Genomic DNA, 16,634 nt, shown 5'->3' with positions numbered 1-16,634 from the left:
TCTACTTATGTGTGAAAGTAAAAGTCGCTCAGTCGTGTCTGACTCTTTGGGACCCCATGGGCTATACAGTCCATAGAATTCTCCAGGCCAGAATACTGGAGTGGGTAGCCTTTCCCTTCTCCAGAGGATCTTCCCAACCCAGGGATCAAACCCAGGTCTCCTGCATTGTAGGTGGATTCTTTACCAGCTGGGCCACAAAGGGAAGCTCATATTTATGTTTATCTGGTAATTAATCTCCTTTTTCTCTAGCCTAAGATTATTCAGAGACAGAAACTATATTTCATGTCTGTGTGAATCTGCAGTCATGTCTGTATCCAGAGCAACTAACATAGCATCTAATTAATAGTAACTGCTCAAAGCAGATATACTGATTAAAATATATAATTGCTAAGCAAATGAGTAATAATGAATAAAAGAATTAACAAATGAAGGATACGTGAATGAATGAATGGGAGTGAGTGAAAGAATTAGCAAATAAAAGAGAGAACAAGTGTTTTCTGGCTCTAGTCAAGATGTAGTCAAGACAGCTTCCACACTGTCTTATTCCCATTGAAAGCAACTAAAAACTCTGTGGAGAGAAAGCAGGGAGGAACCCTCTGAGGACTCTGAAAGCAAATGGTAGCAAAAGAAACAGAACTTCAAGTGATACCAAACTAGTGATGAGTTTTTTATAATTTTTTTTTCTCCAATATTTCCTAGCCTAGACTCGAATGCAGCCTGAAATCTAGACCATGCATTGGATGAATATGAAGCTTCTTCTAGTTCCGGTTCAAGGAGTCATATGGCTCCAATTTTACGCATGGCAAATAAGCTATATGGTGTCTCTTTTTGTTGTTGTTGTTTAGTCACCATGGTGTGTCAGACTCTTTGCAACTCCATGGACTGCAGCATGCCAGTCTTCCCTGTCCCTCACCATCTCCCAGAGTTTGCCCAAGTTCATGTCCATTGAATTGGTGATGCCGTCCAACTGTCTCATCCTCTGTCATCCTCTTCTCCTTCTGCCTTCAACCTTTCCCAGCATCAGGGTCTTTTCCAATGAGTCAGATGTTCGCATCAGGTAGCCAAAATATTGGAGCTTCAGCTTTAGAATCAGTCCTTCCAATGTGTATTTACGGTTGATTTCCTTTTAAGATTTGCTGGTTTGATCTCCGTGTTGTCCAGGGGACTCTCAAGAGTCTTCTCTAGCACCATAGTTCGAAAACATCAATCCTTTGGCACTCTGCCTTCTTCTTTAGGATCCAGCTCTCACATCGGTACATGACTACTCAAAACACCATAGCCTTGACTATACAGACCTTCGTCACAATGTGATGTCTTTGCTTTTTAACACACCGCCTAGGTTTGTCATAGCTTTCCTGACAAGAAGCAGTCATCTGCTTTCATAGCTGCAGTCACCATCTGCAGTGATTTTGCAGCACCAAAAAGTAAAGTCAGCCACTGTTTCCCCATCTATTTGCCATGAAGTGATGGGACCGGATGCCATGATCTTAGTTTTTTTTTTTGATACTGAGTTTTGATCCAGCTTTTTCACTCTCCTCCTTCACCCTCATTAAGAGGCTCTTTAGTTCCTCTTTGCTGTATGCCATTAGAATGGTACCATATGCATATATGAGGTTGTTGATATTTCTCCCAATAATCTTGATTCCAGCTTTTAACTCATCCAGCCCAGCATTTCGCATGATGTGCTCTGCATAGTAGTTAAACAAACAGGGTGACAATAAACAGCTTTGTCATACACCTTTCTCAATCCTGAACCAGTCAGTTGTTCCATACAGGATTCTAACTGTGACTTCTTGACCTGCATATAGGTTTCTCAGGGGACAGGCAAGATGGTCTGGTATTCCCGTCTCTTTAAGAGTTTTCCGCAGTGTGTTGTGTGCTATGACTTTGACACATAGTCAAAGGCTTTAGCATAGTCAACGAAACAGAGGTAGATGTTTTCCTGGAATTCCTTTGCTTTCTCTATGATCCAGTGAGTGTTGGCAATTTGATGTCTGGTTCCTCTGCCTTTTTAAACCCAGCTTGAACATCTGGAAATTCTCGATTCACGTAATGCTGAAGCCTAGCTTGAAGGATTTTGAGCATAACCTTACTAGCATGGGAGATGAGTGCAATAGTCCAGTGGCTTGAACATTCTTTAGTATTTCCCTTTTTGGGGATTGGGATGAGCCACCACATGGCCTTATCACCTCCAAAGGTCTCTACCTACTAATACCACCACATTCATTAGGATTCCCTGGTAGCTTCTCTGGTGGCTCAGACGGTAAAGAATCTGCCTGCAATGCAAGAGACTTGGGTTCGATCCCTGGGTCAGGAAGATCCCCTGGAGCAGGAAATGGCAACCCACTCCAGCATTCTTGCTGAGAAAATCCCGTGGACAGCGGTGACTGGCGGGCTACAGTCCATGAGGTCACCAAGAGCCAGACATGACTGAGAAAACTAACACTTTCATTAGGATTCATGTACCTATTAATACATCACCATCATTAGTATTTCAACAAATGAATTTATTCAGACAGTAGGGGAGAAAGAAACATTCAGACCATAGTAAATGGATACAATTTGTTTTTTAAATGAACAACAAAACCAAGTGTTGGGAGGATATGGGTGAACTAGAACTTTCATTCATTGCTGGTGGAAATGCAAAACATTACAGCCACCTCACAAAACAGTCTGCAGTTTCTTATAAAGTTAAATCTACACTTATCAATGATCCAGCAGCCCCATTCCTAAGTATTACTGTGGAGAAATAAAAACATCTTCACACAAAGCCCTGTACATAAATTTTATAGCAGCTCTATTCATAGTTACCAAAAATAGGAAATCATATGGATTGGATAAACAAAATGTGATCCATCCATTCAGTGGGCTACTAGTCAGCAATCAATAACAACAATAACAACAGCGATGAATGTCAAAGGGATATGCTACGTAAAAGAAGACGGTCTCCAAAGGTTACATACTATATGATTCAGTTTATATGACATTCTGGAAAAAGCAGAAGTGCAATGACAGAGAAGTGGTTCCCAGGGGTTAGGGGTGGGAGGAGGGTTTGACCACAAAGGAGCACAGGGTGCTTTTGAGGTGATGAGCTATTCTGTGTTCTGGTTATGATGATTATATAAATATGTACATTAAAGTTCCTAGAGCTGTACACCTAGAAAAAGGAAATTTATTGGACTCTATGTAACTTTATATAGCAATAATAATAATGGTGAATGAATATATTCATATTCTCATGTCTTGGCTCACTCTGTCCCCATCCATAAAGGATTTTCTTCCATCTTCTCAGCTTATGTGACTCTCTGGCCATCTCCACTAATTACCTGGAATCCCACCTCTCAAGATGCCTCTCTAACTGCATCTCAGTGCTCCCTTGTAGCCCGAGGCATACTGCCAAAAAGACCTGGTGCAATAAGGCCCGTTGGGGTCAGCTTCTCTAGTATGCTGGTGCGAGTCCGGCCTCACCTCCCTCAGGGTGCCCTCCAGGGCTGCTACGTGTCAGCGTGGCAGCTACCCTTGGGTTCTGTTTCCATCAAGACTCTTGACTGCACGGCAGAGAGACCCACTTGAGCTAGCCTGGGGGAAAGGCATTAACCCCAGGGCTTCCCAGAGGCCTTGGAGAATCTATGAGAGAGAATTAAGCAGAGCCAGTCCCAGGGGGCCTGAGACCTGGCCTCTCTGTCACAGGGCCTGCAGCTCTCTGCTTCTCTCTGTGGGTCTGCTCCATTCTCTGGACTGGCCTGCTCTCTTCTGTTTGCACACCAGCTTGTAGGTGGCCCCCCAGTTCCTTCAGCTTCTGGTGCATGTAACCTTCCTGCTCCAGGGCCCACCACATGCTGCAGCAGTCTCTCATGTTTCAAAGTTTGGGGAAAGCAATCAGTTTGCTCAACCCAGCTGTTTGAGTCTGCCACACAATTCCGGGCTTGGGTTATGTGTCCACGCCTGACTCAGTGAGCAGCTAGGTGAAGTACAGGATCAAATGCACTATGAGCTGCTCCTTCCAAGAGCTGTGACAAGGGCAGACCCTTCTAAAGTGCTGTGATAAACCATACTGGAAAAGAATATGAAAAAGAATACGTGAGTGTGTGTATATATATATATATATATATATATATATACACACACACACATGCCGCTGCTGCTGCTAAGTCACTTCAGTCGTGTCCGACTCTGTGCGACCCCATAGACGGCAGCCCACCAGGGTCCCCCGTCCCTGGGATTCTCCAGGCAAGAACACTGGAGTGGGTTGCCGTTTCCTTCTCCAATGCAGGAAAGTGAAAAGTGAAAGTGAAGTCACTCAGTTGTGTCCGACTCTTAGCGACCCCATGGACTGCAGCCTACCAGGCTCTCCATCCATGGGATTTTCCAGGCAAGAGTACTGGAGTGGGGTGCCATTGCCTTCTCCGATATATATACATACATATATATACACACACAACTGAATCACTGCTGTTCAGCAGAAATTAACAACCTTATAAATCAACCATACTTTAATAAAATTAAGTTTTTTAAAAGTACTGCTCAAATGAATTTACTGGTATGTCAGGCTGTAGACACACAGCACTCCCCTTCTGCACAAAGTCAATGCTATGAGTCCAGCTATGGGGGTAACTCCTTTTGGGGAGCCTCAGTATCAAGACACATTGTTCAACTGCTGCTTGGTGATGAGAAATGCCTTCCAGACAAGCCAGAATAAGAGGAGTCAGAGACAGCGAGGTCAGGAAGCCTGCTAGTACAGGAGGCCTGGAGCGGCAGCTGCCCCAGACTCAAAGTTCACCTTGGGTGGAGGCCACAGAGCAGCTTTGCTGACAGATGAAGGGGCTGGTGAGGGGAGGGTGCAGGAGGCGGGTCCACAGGGGCAGGCAGATGCCAGGGTGCTGGAGGAAGAAAGGAGATGAAACAGGCGTCCTAGCAGCACGCCTCTTTGCTTTCTGAGTGTCATTTGCCTTTTCCCTTCTACCTCGGGCCCCACCCTCCTCACCCAAGGCTTGATAGAGAGCCCCCCCACCTATCACCTCTGGACGGACCTTTCTGAGACATCCTGAGTGCCACCTGCTCCCAGACACAACCCTCCAGACCCGGGTGGTGACACTCCGGTGCTGTCCTCTTTCTGAGGAGAGGAGATACTTTGTCACACGCTCTTCCCACATTTAACCATGTGTTTATTCTGGAAAGCTCCAGTTCCTCTCCTTCCCTACCACCTCAAAAGCAGAACCTACCTGGCCTTGCCCTTGGTGCCTTTGGGCCACACCTCAACGGTGACTTGTGGCATCCTGAGCTACATTTGTGTGCTTTCTTCACCCTTGATGGTTCATGAACTCCTCAGATGTTGCATCTTTATCTTGTGTTTCCCATCACCTAGAACAATTTTGAGTAGGGTCTGCATTTGGGCTCCTGCAGAAGTGATTCTGACTTATGGATATAAGGGTGAGTAGTTCATTTGGGATGGAATTCCAGGAAACACCTGTGGGGATGGGAAAGTAAGAGAGGGAAGGATGGGGAAGCAGCCAAGGAAAGAGTCCATTAAAACTCAGCTACCGATAGGGACAAGTGAAGCTTAATCCTACTGGGAGAACTCTGGCAGGGAAACATGTGCTTCTCAGAGTCACCCTACTGGAGGGAGCTGGTTGTGATACACCAACACCTATCTGTCATTGGGTCAGGGATGCTTCTTGTTGTTCGGTTGCTATGTCCAACTTTTTTGCAACCCCATAGACTGTAACCTGCCAGGCTCCTCTGTCCATGGGATGTCCCAAGCAAGAATACTGGAGTGGGTTGTCATTTTCTTCTTGAGATCTTCCTGACCCACTGATTGAACCTGTGTCCCCTGCATTGCAGGTGGATTATTTACCAGTGAGTCAACTGGAAAGCCCAGGGCTGCTTCTAGGGGGCCTTAATTCCCTGGGATTACAGTCCACCGCTAGGACAGGCAAGGCAGGCTGTGGCATCTGGAGAAAGCCCTCAGCACAGACAGGCACTGGCCGGGGGAACTTGGTACAACTGAAGATGAAGTCATAAGGTGGTGGGGATATGGGTGATGCGACAGAGCTTAACAAATATCTACTGCATTATGAGCGATTAAGTTCACTCAGAGATCTTTAGGAATCAGCTTTTGTATCACCAAAGAGTGATATACAAAAGAAGGAATGAATTTCATTGTATTTAATTCTTGCCAAGGGGTCAGAGTATGGTTACTAAAGTATTCTATTTTCTCTTAACAGTTCTTCCACTGTATGTGTGAAACTAACACAATATTGTGAATCAACTATACTTCAGTACAAACTTTTTTAATTAAAAAAAATATTTTTTAGACAAGTACATCCTCTAATGTTATATATGCCACCCAGTGGGTAATTGTTTCAGAAACTGTGGTTGGGCATCTATGGGTGGGTGTCTCCTTTCTCCCCACCTCCGTGGCCCCAGCATCCCTCTCAGAGCTATGGGGTCAATCAAAGCAGAGAAACATCCCCAAAGAGGTGATCCTTCTCCCAGAGGCACACAGCACAAAGACTCTGGAGTCAGACCAGCTTGGGCAGCATCCTGGCCCTGGCTCCACTCACTGTTATCACTTTGGTTCAACAACTCACTTTTGTTGTCTATAAAACGGGCCTATCTACCTTGCTTACTTTTATAGGAATGAAATGACATAAATGTATGGAAAATATTCAACACTGTGTTAATACTTTATTTCTCAATTTTCTTTCCTCCCCTAATCTAAGGTAACCCTATAAGAGGGTCTAATGGTAGGAGGAAAAACTGATTTCAAAAACTGGGATCTTTGGGATCCTCAGTAAGCAGATGACAGTACTGAGCACAGAGAGGTTAAGAAAAATATCCACGGTCACAGCTAATAAATGGCTCAGCTGGGATTAGAGCCCAGACAGTGTGGCTCCAGAGTCTATGTTCATATGCTCATGATGCTTTGCTTACTGTTTGAGAATGAATACTGGAAAAAGAAAGATACTAGGCTAGTGAAAGCATCCAAAATTACAATAATAATGGATGGTCCAGAGCAAAGCAGGCATAGGAGGGAGTGGGAGGGAGTGCATGTCTCATGCACAGAAGAGACATGGCAATGGAGGACTCTGAGGTCTAGGAAAAGGAGAAGAAAGGAGAAATCCACAAGAATTTGTATTTTCCAAGCCTGGGGCTATTTTTAGCATATGTAACTTAGGGCCAGAGAGCCAGGTTTTGGAAAAGACGATGACACAAATAAAAACCAATATAATATTGTAAAGTAATTAGCCTCCAACTAAAATAAATAAATTTATATTAAAAAAAAGAATCCATTGAGTCATCCACTACTCATTAAGCATCTACTAAATATGAACACTCCCACCAAGCCTTAAATATGATTTAGAAACACCCAGGAAGTTTATTTTTTAAATCCCAGCACTTAGATCTGGACACAAATAATTAAGTCAGTATCTGTGGGGCTCAGGCTGTGGGCATTAGTATTTTTAAAAAAGCATCCCAGGTGATTATTATATGCGGCCAGGGCTGAGACCACTGGAATTCCTTATCTCATTTAATCCCCCCGGCATCCCTATGAGGTTCTACTATTATTGTCTCAGATAGGCTAAGGAAGAACTAAGAAAAAGAGCCAAGTTTCAGACTTTATGTAGCTGTAAAGCCCATGCTTTCAGCTGCTTCATAGGTTGAGAGGCTGAAAGAGGTCTTAAAGATTGCCATGCCCAGCCCCATTTCACAGAGAAGAAAATGGAGGTCCAGGGAGGGAGTGAGCTGCCAGAAGTCACCCACACCAGCTGTGCCACATCAGACTCCTACCTGGCTCTCCGGACCCCCAGCCCAGAACTCACTGCTCCCATGCCGTGTTCTGTTTTAGACTAGAATTCTGATACAGAGAAGAAGTAGTGAGGAAAACCACCCGAGCGCTGGGTCAGACTGTCAGAGGGCGCTCCTTCACTCTCCTGTCTGCAAAGGCTGACTCCGTGTTACGGGAAAGAAGCGAGAAAGGGAGCCCCAGCAGGCCACCCTGTCCCCTCCCTGCGTCTACACAACAGCGCCTGCTCCTGACAGCAAAAGCCCTTATTAAGCGTCCTGTACCATCTCATCACCTGCCCCCGCTGAACTTATACTGCTCATGTTGTAGGGATTAGGGGGAAAAAAAAATCCCTCCACCCCGAGGCAGAACAATAACAACACGGATGCTGACTGGGAAGGCAGTTCGTCGTGTGGGCTTGAAAAATAATGAAGGTGACATTTAGGGGGGCTGCTCTGGCCTCCCTGTCACTGAGCCTCATCATTAATTTAACCATCTCTGTTACAGACAAACTTTCTAGTCAGCCTTGGAGGGATGAGGAGGGGGCTCCCTGTCCTCTGTGGCCCATTAGAGATGCAGGGGGCTTCTCTCCCTCCTCCCCCAGTCACCTGAAATCTAGTCTCTGTCCGATTCTTGGCTCAAATGACATTTCTGCAGAAGAGCATAATTGGCTGCTGTGGACGAGGGGAGAAAAGGCAAAAAGTGTGTTGGCAGGAGGGCTCCGAGAAACATCTATCTTTACCCAGCAAAGAGAAGCTATTCTTCAAATGCCCACAGTGGGACATGCATTCATGTGTATATTCATCTGTTCAACAATTAATTACACGTGCCTCTTTGGCATCAGGCATGGTGCAAAGAGCTGAATATACCTTGGTGAGCCAAACAGGTAGAGACCCTGCCTTCCTGGAGTTTCTAATCTAGTTCTGTGCTATCCAATGTGGTGATCACGAACCACAAGTGTCTACTTATTTAAACTGATCTAAGTATAATCAAAAGTTCAATCCCTCCTTTGTACTAGTTGGGCTTCCCTTGTGGCTCAGCTGGTAAAGAATCTGCCTGCAATGTGGGAGACCTGGGTTTGATCCCTGGGTTGGGAAGATCCCCTGGACAAGGGAAAGCCTATCCACTCCAGTAATTGGGCCTAGAGAATTCCATGGGCTGTATAGTCCACGGGGTCACAAAGAGTCAGACATGACCGAGTGACTTTCACTTCACTTTGTACTAGTAACATTTCAGGTGCTCAGTAGTCATGTGGCTAGTAGCTACCACATTGGATAGACAGGAAACATCTCCATCTTCAGAGAAATTTCAGTTAGACAGCACTGGTCTAGTGGGACAGGCAGATACTTTATATTATTTCATCTCTCCCTCATAGAACCTTTGAGGTAAGCACAGTTTCCCCTATTTTAGAGAGGAGGAAGCAGGGACCACCTGGTCAGTTGTGGAGGCAGGGTTTGAACTCAGATTTCTCCTACCCCAAAATCTATAAGTAAAGGAAACAGGATCAAAGCTACAGGTAGAATAGCAAAGTGGTTCAGACCATGTGACTTGCAATATGACCTATTAAAATGTAAGTATAAATTTGGGTCATTTTTTTTTTAACCTCTCTGGGCCTCAGTTTATTCATCATGTAGGGATAATAATAGGGTCACTTCATATTCTGTGGTAAGATGTTTGTGTACACATCCTGGTATGGGATAAATGCTCAGTGTTTTGGAGCCCACTCAGAGAACAATGAGTTCAGGACTATGGACACAGCTACATATACAAGTTGGGGGATACCATCTTTTAATAATCTGTATCTGACACCTACCTGATAGGTTAGTTGTGAGAAATAAAATGGCATAGTTAAGTGTTCATTAAATACAAATTCCTTCCATCCCTTTGGATGATGAATCTGAGCTCTAAATGACAGAAGTACAATAGTGATTTAAAACCAGAGATAAAGAAACACTCAGAAATCATTTGTTTTGGAAAATTCAAGAACAGAACAACCAGGAACAGTAAAGATGAACCCCGGATTTTGATCATTATATTATTTGTCTATGTAACAAATTACCCAAATACTCAATGCCTTAAAACAACAAAGATTCATTATCTCATAGATTCTGAGGGTCATGAATCTGAAAGCAATTTAGCTGGGTGCCTCTCGCTCAGGGTATCTAGCAAGGTGGCAGTCAAGCTGTTGGCTGGGGCTGTATTATCTGAAGGCTTGGCTGGGCAGGAGAATCAACTTGCAAGGGAATTTAATCCCAAGACTGCTGTCAGGGGGCCTCATTTCTCTCTAGCTCTGTTTGGTCTTCTTGGGTGTTTACCACATGGGCTTCTACACAAGGCCCTATAAGAGTTCTTAAGACATGGAAGCTGGCTTTCCCCCAGAGCAACTGACCCAAGGGGTAGAAAGAACAAGTGACAGAGAGAATCCATAGTCTGTTCACAAGGTAATCTCAAAAATAACATACCACCATTTTTGCCATGTTCTATTCATTAGAAGCAAGTCATTAAATCCAGCCCATATTGGACTGAAAGAGGAATTAAGCTCTACATCTTGTAAGAAGCATCAAAGAATTTGTGGACATATGTTAAAACTACCACAAGCATGAACTGGGCTGGGTGCCCAGGTCTTCCTTTGAGCAAAGTGCCTGGATGGACCAGGAGTCAAAGACAAAAAGTTTAGGCACATAAATACCACTTTACCATCCAGGAGCTTGAGTCAGATCTGGGAAGATAGCAAAAGGCAGATGAAGAAGTTGGCAGCAGTGGGGCCTACCAGTAATGTTTGTGCATTTGCGTGGGGCAGGGAAGAAAGGGCACATCACCTGTATTATAATAGGACATACACCAATTGTATATAAATTCTTTCTCCTAACTGGGGCACTGTGTTTTGGGAACGAGGCACCAAAAGCACTTCCAAACTTGCATTGTTTTATTTCTGGCCAGAGTGCCTTCCCTGAATCCATCTCCTTTCTTTCACTTGGCCCTAGGTTGAGCAGCAGAGAAGGGGATGAAAGGAATTAATGTTTATTGAATAGCTGCTATGTCATTTTATTTCTCACAAATATCCTATCAGATAGGTGTCAAAGACAGATTATTAAAATGTATGTGTGCATGTGTGTGTGTGTGTGCACTCAGTTGTGTCCAACTCTTTCATCCCCATGGACTGTAGCCTGCCAGGCTCCTCTACCCATGGTATTTCCCAGGCAGGAATACTGGAGTGGGTTGTCATTTCCTACTCCAGGAGATCTTCCTGATCCTGGGATCGATCCCACATCTCTTGCGTCTCCTGCATTGGCAGACAGATTCTTTACCACTGAGCCACCTAGATATGGTGTCCCCCAACTCATGTGTATTCCTGTCCATAGTCCTGAATCTCATTGTTCTCTGTGGGTGCTCCCCTGACCAGGGACCCAACCTGCATGCTCAGTTGTGTCCACGACTCTTTGCAACCCATAGACTATTGTTCTCTGAGTGGTCTCCAAAATGAGGTTGACCTACTCTAATGATTCATGGGAGTTGTGGAGGAAAACACATTGGTAGAGCCCTCTATTTATATGTTTAAACTTAAAATAAGTAAAATATTAATGTTTACTAAGCTATAATATGCCAAAGCCTTTGACTGTGTGGATTACAATAAACTGTGGGAAATTCTGAAAGAGATGGAATACCAGACCACCTGATCTGCCTCTTGAGAAACCTATATGCAGGTCAGGAAGCAACAGTTAGAATTGGACATGGAACAACAGACTGATTCCAAATCAGGAAAGGAGTATGTCAAGACTGTATATTGTCATCCTGCTTATTTAACTTATATGCAGAGTACACCATGAGAAACGCTGGGCTGGAAGAAGCACAAGCTGGAATCAAGATTGCCGGGAGAAATATCAATAACTTCAGATATGCAGATGACACCACCCTTATGGCAGAAAGTGAAGAAGAACTAAAAAGCCTCTGGATGAAAGTGAAAGAGGAGGGTGAAAAAGCTAGTTTAAAGCTCAACATTCAGAAAACTAAGATCATGGCAACTGGTCCCATCACTTCATAGGAAATAGACGGGGAAACAGTGGAAACAGTGTCAGACTTTATTTTTTGGGGCTCCAAAATCACTGCAGATGGTGACTGCAGCCATGAGATTAAAAGATGCTTACTCCTTGGAAGGAAAGTTATGACCAACCTAGATAGCATATTAAAAAGCAGAGATATTACTTTGCCAACAAAGGTCCGTCTAGTCAAGGCTATGGTTTTTCCTGTGGTCATGTATGGATATGAGAGTTGGACTGTGAAGAAAGCTGAGCACCGAAGAATTGATGCTTTTGAACTGTGGTGCTGGAGAAGACTTTTGCGAGTCCCTTGGACTGCAAGGAGATCCAACCATCCATCCTAAAGGAGACCAGTCCTGGGTGTTCATTGGAAGGACTGATGCTAAAGCTGAAACTCCAGTACTTTGGCCACCTCATGTGAAGAGTTGACTCATTGGAAAAGCCCCTGATGCTGGCAGGGATTGGGGGCAGGAGGAGAAGGGGACGACAGAGGATGAGATGGCTAGATGGTATCACCGCCTTGATGCACATGAGTTTGGGTGAACTCCGGGAGTTGGTGATAGACGGGGAAGCCTGGCGTGCTGCGATTCATGGGGTCGCAAAGAGTCGGACACGACTGAGTGACTGAACTGAACTGAACTGAATATGCAGATAAGCTCTGATGCTCTTATGCTCTTACTGGGTCTATCTGTCATCTACTCTCTACTCTCTTTTCTTTCTGTGAAGAAAAGGTAAGTGTCCCACAAGACAGAAAGGCTACCCACAGAATCCTCATTCAATTTTTACTTTTCAGCATTTAATGGTTTACTGTAAGGACATGAGTATAATTAAGTGACTTTACAGATTATTGTCTGAGATACTAGAGTTGGGTGAAGATGGTGAAAATCTATACCAAACAGAGGCTCACTAGTTATCCCAGAGCTAAATACTTAAAAGAGTTGTCTAGAAGAGAGATGACATATGAAATTATTTTTAAAAAAGACAGAGGTTTGGAATTTACTGATATTTCCTATGATGAAAACAGCTGTTGGCAGTCCCGTATAGCTAAGACAATGATTAAATTCAACCTCTCACATAAATTAAACTTTGAGCCAAACTTTTGATTTTTTTTTTTAACTTTTTGGCCACACTGCACAGCTTAAGGGATCTTAGTTCCCCGGCCAAGGATCCAACTTGCACCCTCTGCAGTGGAATCAATGGAGTCTTTACCACTGGAGCACCAGGGAAGGCCCTGGGCGAAACTTTTAATTAACTATTTCAGAAAGTGTTGCAAGATTTTCAAAATCACAATATTTTAGTGTGAGTATGTATTTATGGGTCACTAATTATTTTTAAATTAGTGTTTATTTTTATTTCAGGCTTTCAAAAAATTCCAATCTTAAAAATTTCCATTTGTGGACTTCCCACCGGAGAAGGAGGTCCAGTAGTTAAAACTCTGAAATTCCAATGAAGGAGTGCAGATTGTATCCCTAGAAAGGGAACTAAGAGCCCACATGCCACATGGCATAGCCAAAAAAGAAAAAAATCTCCATTTGTGTTTGTCTTACACAAAAAATATTAGTACACGTGTAATGATACAATTTTTAAACAAAGAAATGTGCATACATTGATCCTGGATGCTCAAAGTTTCCAGTGTCAGTAGAGGCTCATGATCAAAAAGGACTGGTCTAGAGCCCAGTTATTTCCAATGTGATTTATACTCATGCTCATTCTCCTGAAACATTTCTAAGTAAGGAACTGGCAGGATGGGTGAGAAAGGAGAGAGCAGAGATGGAGAGCAGACAAGAGATGGCCACTCTGGAGAATCAGAGCTGCTCAGGGATTGCCAGGGAGAAAGCAAGGTTTGTTCTGAAGTTGATTTCATATTAGTACAGTAACCATGGACAAAACTGCAACTGAACCCAGCTAAACTACTCAAGAGCTTTTTAAAAAAAATAAGTCAAAAGGTGTACATTAATGGACACCGAGGCAGGCAAGCATCGACATGAACAAGGGTAGTACTGCCGTGAAGAGAATGAGCTCTCCCTGAGACTGAGTTATTCAAAAGGGCTCATGATTTTTCTCTGTTTTTATTTTCTATCTTGATGAGAAATGTGCTGATTCCACCCTGTCTCAGGGAAAAGAGAACGTTGACATACGGTTCACAATTTACGTAGCTGATTGCATATACTTGTGCTGGCTACATTGTTTCTGACAATTACAAATACTTCTTTGTTTACTCGGTGGTATTGTGGGGCATCCGTGATCACCCCGCTGTGCCTTGATGCTACAGTTACGGGTGCTCTTTATTCCATCTGACACTGCAAGGAAGCGAACTGAGGCTCAGACAGGTTATTTGATCAAGGACACCTAAAGGGTAAATGGCAGATCCAGGATTTGGACCCAGATCAATAAGGGAAGTACCTCAAAATTTCTCTGCCACATCTCAAGTGTCCCCAGACTGAGTCACCTCAATCCCAAGGAATCTCTGTCTATAGCAGTGTTTCAGAGGTTCAGGGTATTCTGAAGGTATTCAGAGGTTCAGGGTACCTAAAACTTCAGGGTATTCTCCAAACTTCAAAATGTCTAAAAAATGGCATGAGACAGGCTATTTACCAATAAATACAGTGCTTGTACTGGGTAAAATCTTTCAAGGGTGGAGTCAATCAATGTATGAAAATCATGTATGGGTCATTGGTGGTCAAAATGAGGGAAGTCATTGCTTTAGATTTTTACCCAAATGACAAGTACCCTGCATCAAGTCCCTTCAACTTCATATAGCATCTGGTGAAGCCAGACTGGCTGTTGAGTGAATGAATGCCTCAGGCTGTTGATAAGACCTTATTGTGTTCAGTTTCCTCAACTATAAAATAGGGGTGAGGACAGACATACCTCTAAGAGTTGTGGTTAGGATTTTTAAAAATCAAAATATGCAAAGTACTTAGAACAGTGCCTGACATCTAGCAGAAAATCAGTGACAGCTATCGTTATTGTTTTAGCCTCGGTTTCTGCATCAGTAAAATAGGAGAATGCATATACTACCTACTACCCACAGTCATACTGTGAGACTCAAATGAAATGGTACAATAGTGCCTTACAAGCTACAGCATGCTCCGCAGATGACAGAATGTGTTGTACTTTTCAGTTTTCTGACTCACACATGAAATAAGTCTGAGAACAGCACATTCCAGCTGGGAAATTAAAAGCTTTGTTCCTTTGGAGTCAGAGTGTGTCCCTGTACAGATCAATGTTGCTGAAGTGAAAAGAGAGATTTAATTACCTCCAGCCTCACCACCTTCCCCGCCGAGAGCAGCGAGCTCCTGGTGGGAGGGGAGGCTGAGTGTGGAGGTGACAGGCCATCGTGTGCACACCTGGGGAATCCTAGACCACCAGCCTGGGCTCTGTTCCTGGGGGCAGACAGCTTGACACAGGCAGAGCTGACCCCAAAGAGAAGGTGTGAACCTGTCTTTGAAAAGGCCATGAGCTGGGATGGAATCCCCCGGGGGAGGAGGCAGTTAAGGCTGCCTTCCTTGCCCTTGCAGGCCTGTGTGTGTCACCATGGGAGGGCACACAGCACTGAGTTTGCATACACTGGTATCCATGTACCGAAGAGTATAAACTCTCAGATGCATAAGGTCATATGCACAACAGAGAGTCTACATGTGCGTGTACCTGTGCATCTGAACACACCTTGCATGCAAAACACAAGTGGGTTTGCCTGCGGACCCTGTGTCTGCCCCCATGGGCACACATGCATGTCTGGGTCTCTGCTCTTGGCCTAGTGGGCATGGATCCTTGTGGCCAGGTGGATCCATCTGTGTAAGATCCTGGCATCACTGTCTAGATTTGTGTTCAAGTCTGAACACAAATATATATGAGTTTGTACAGCTCTTACTGTGCATCTCACTGGTGCCTGGTTACTGAGACAGGGCAGGCTGTGGGACTGCTGACCATGGGATACCTGTGGAGTCCGGTCTGGGGGGCTCTGGGTGAATGCCCCAAAGCTAGGAACTGGCAGGGAGCTGTGGTGGGAAGAAAGTGAGCTCACTGCCAAAGGAGTCAAGTAAAGTGGACCTAAATGAGAGGAGATGTGGAGCCTGGGCTGCGGGGAGGAGAGGACAAGGAGGAACACAGTGCAAGAGGGGGGAGCAGAGATCTGGCTGACAAATCCACCACCAGTGGGCAGGCACAGACAGAAGAGCGTCTTGCTTTTTAACCAGAGATGTCTCCTTAAAGGCGCCACACCCGTTGCCCAGGGCACATAGTCTGAGGGCTGGCGTGCATATACAGGGTCTGTTTCTACACAGGGCTTCTCTAGGGGTTGACATATGATATGATTGCATGTTGGCTTTTACTCAGGCAGTGTTTAGACAGCACCTATTGTATACACGAGGTCTTTGGGAGGAATTGGAACAAAGTGGAAGCATGTCCCTTGAGCCTGAGTTTCTAAATGGAGGAGTGAAACACACAATGAAGAGAAAAATAAGCAATGTAAAGAAAGTGCTCAGGCATTCTACTGTCTAGATTTGTGTGCAAGTCTGAACTCCACGTTTTACTGGCTCTGTGGTGTTAGGCAAGTTATTTAACCTCTCTGAGTTTCATTTCCCTCATCTGCAAGATGAAATAATAATACCAATTATTGTTACTAGGCTATTGTGACAATGAAAGGAAGTAAGAAATATGAAGTCACCTAATAAAGTATAAAGTACATAGCATATGTGATGAGTGGGGGCTCAGTCCAGCAGGCTCCTGAGAAGGAACTGACCAGGTGACAGTCTGAGAGAGGATGTGGAGGATCCAGACCTCCACATGAGTCAGCTCTTGTCTTTACA

Source organism: Bubalus kerabau, chromosome 6, assembly GCF_029407905.1.
Source record: "Bubalus kerabau isolate K-KA32 ecotype Philippines breed swamp buffalo chromosome 6, PCC_UOA_SB_1v2, whole genome shotgun sequence".
NCBI classification, from domain to species: domain Eukaryota; kingdom Metazoa; phylum Chordata; class Mammalia; order Artiodactyla; family Bovidae; genus Bubalus; species Bubalus kerabau.
The sequence above is the reverse complement of the archived record's forward strand: the minus strand, read 5'-3'. Positions refer to the sequence as shown.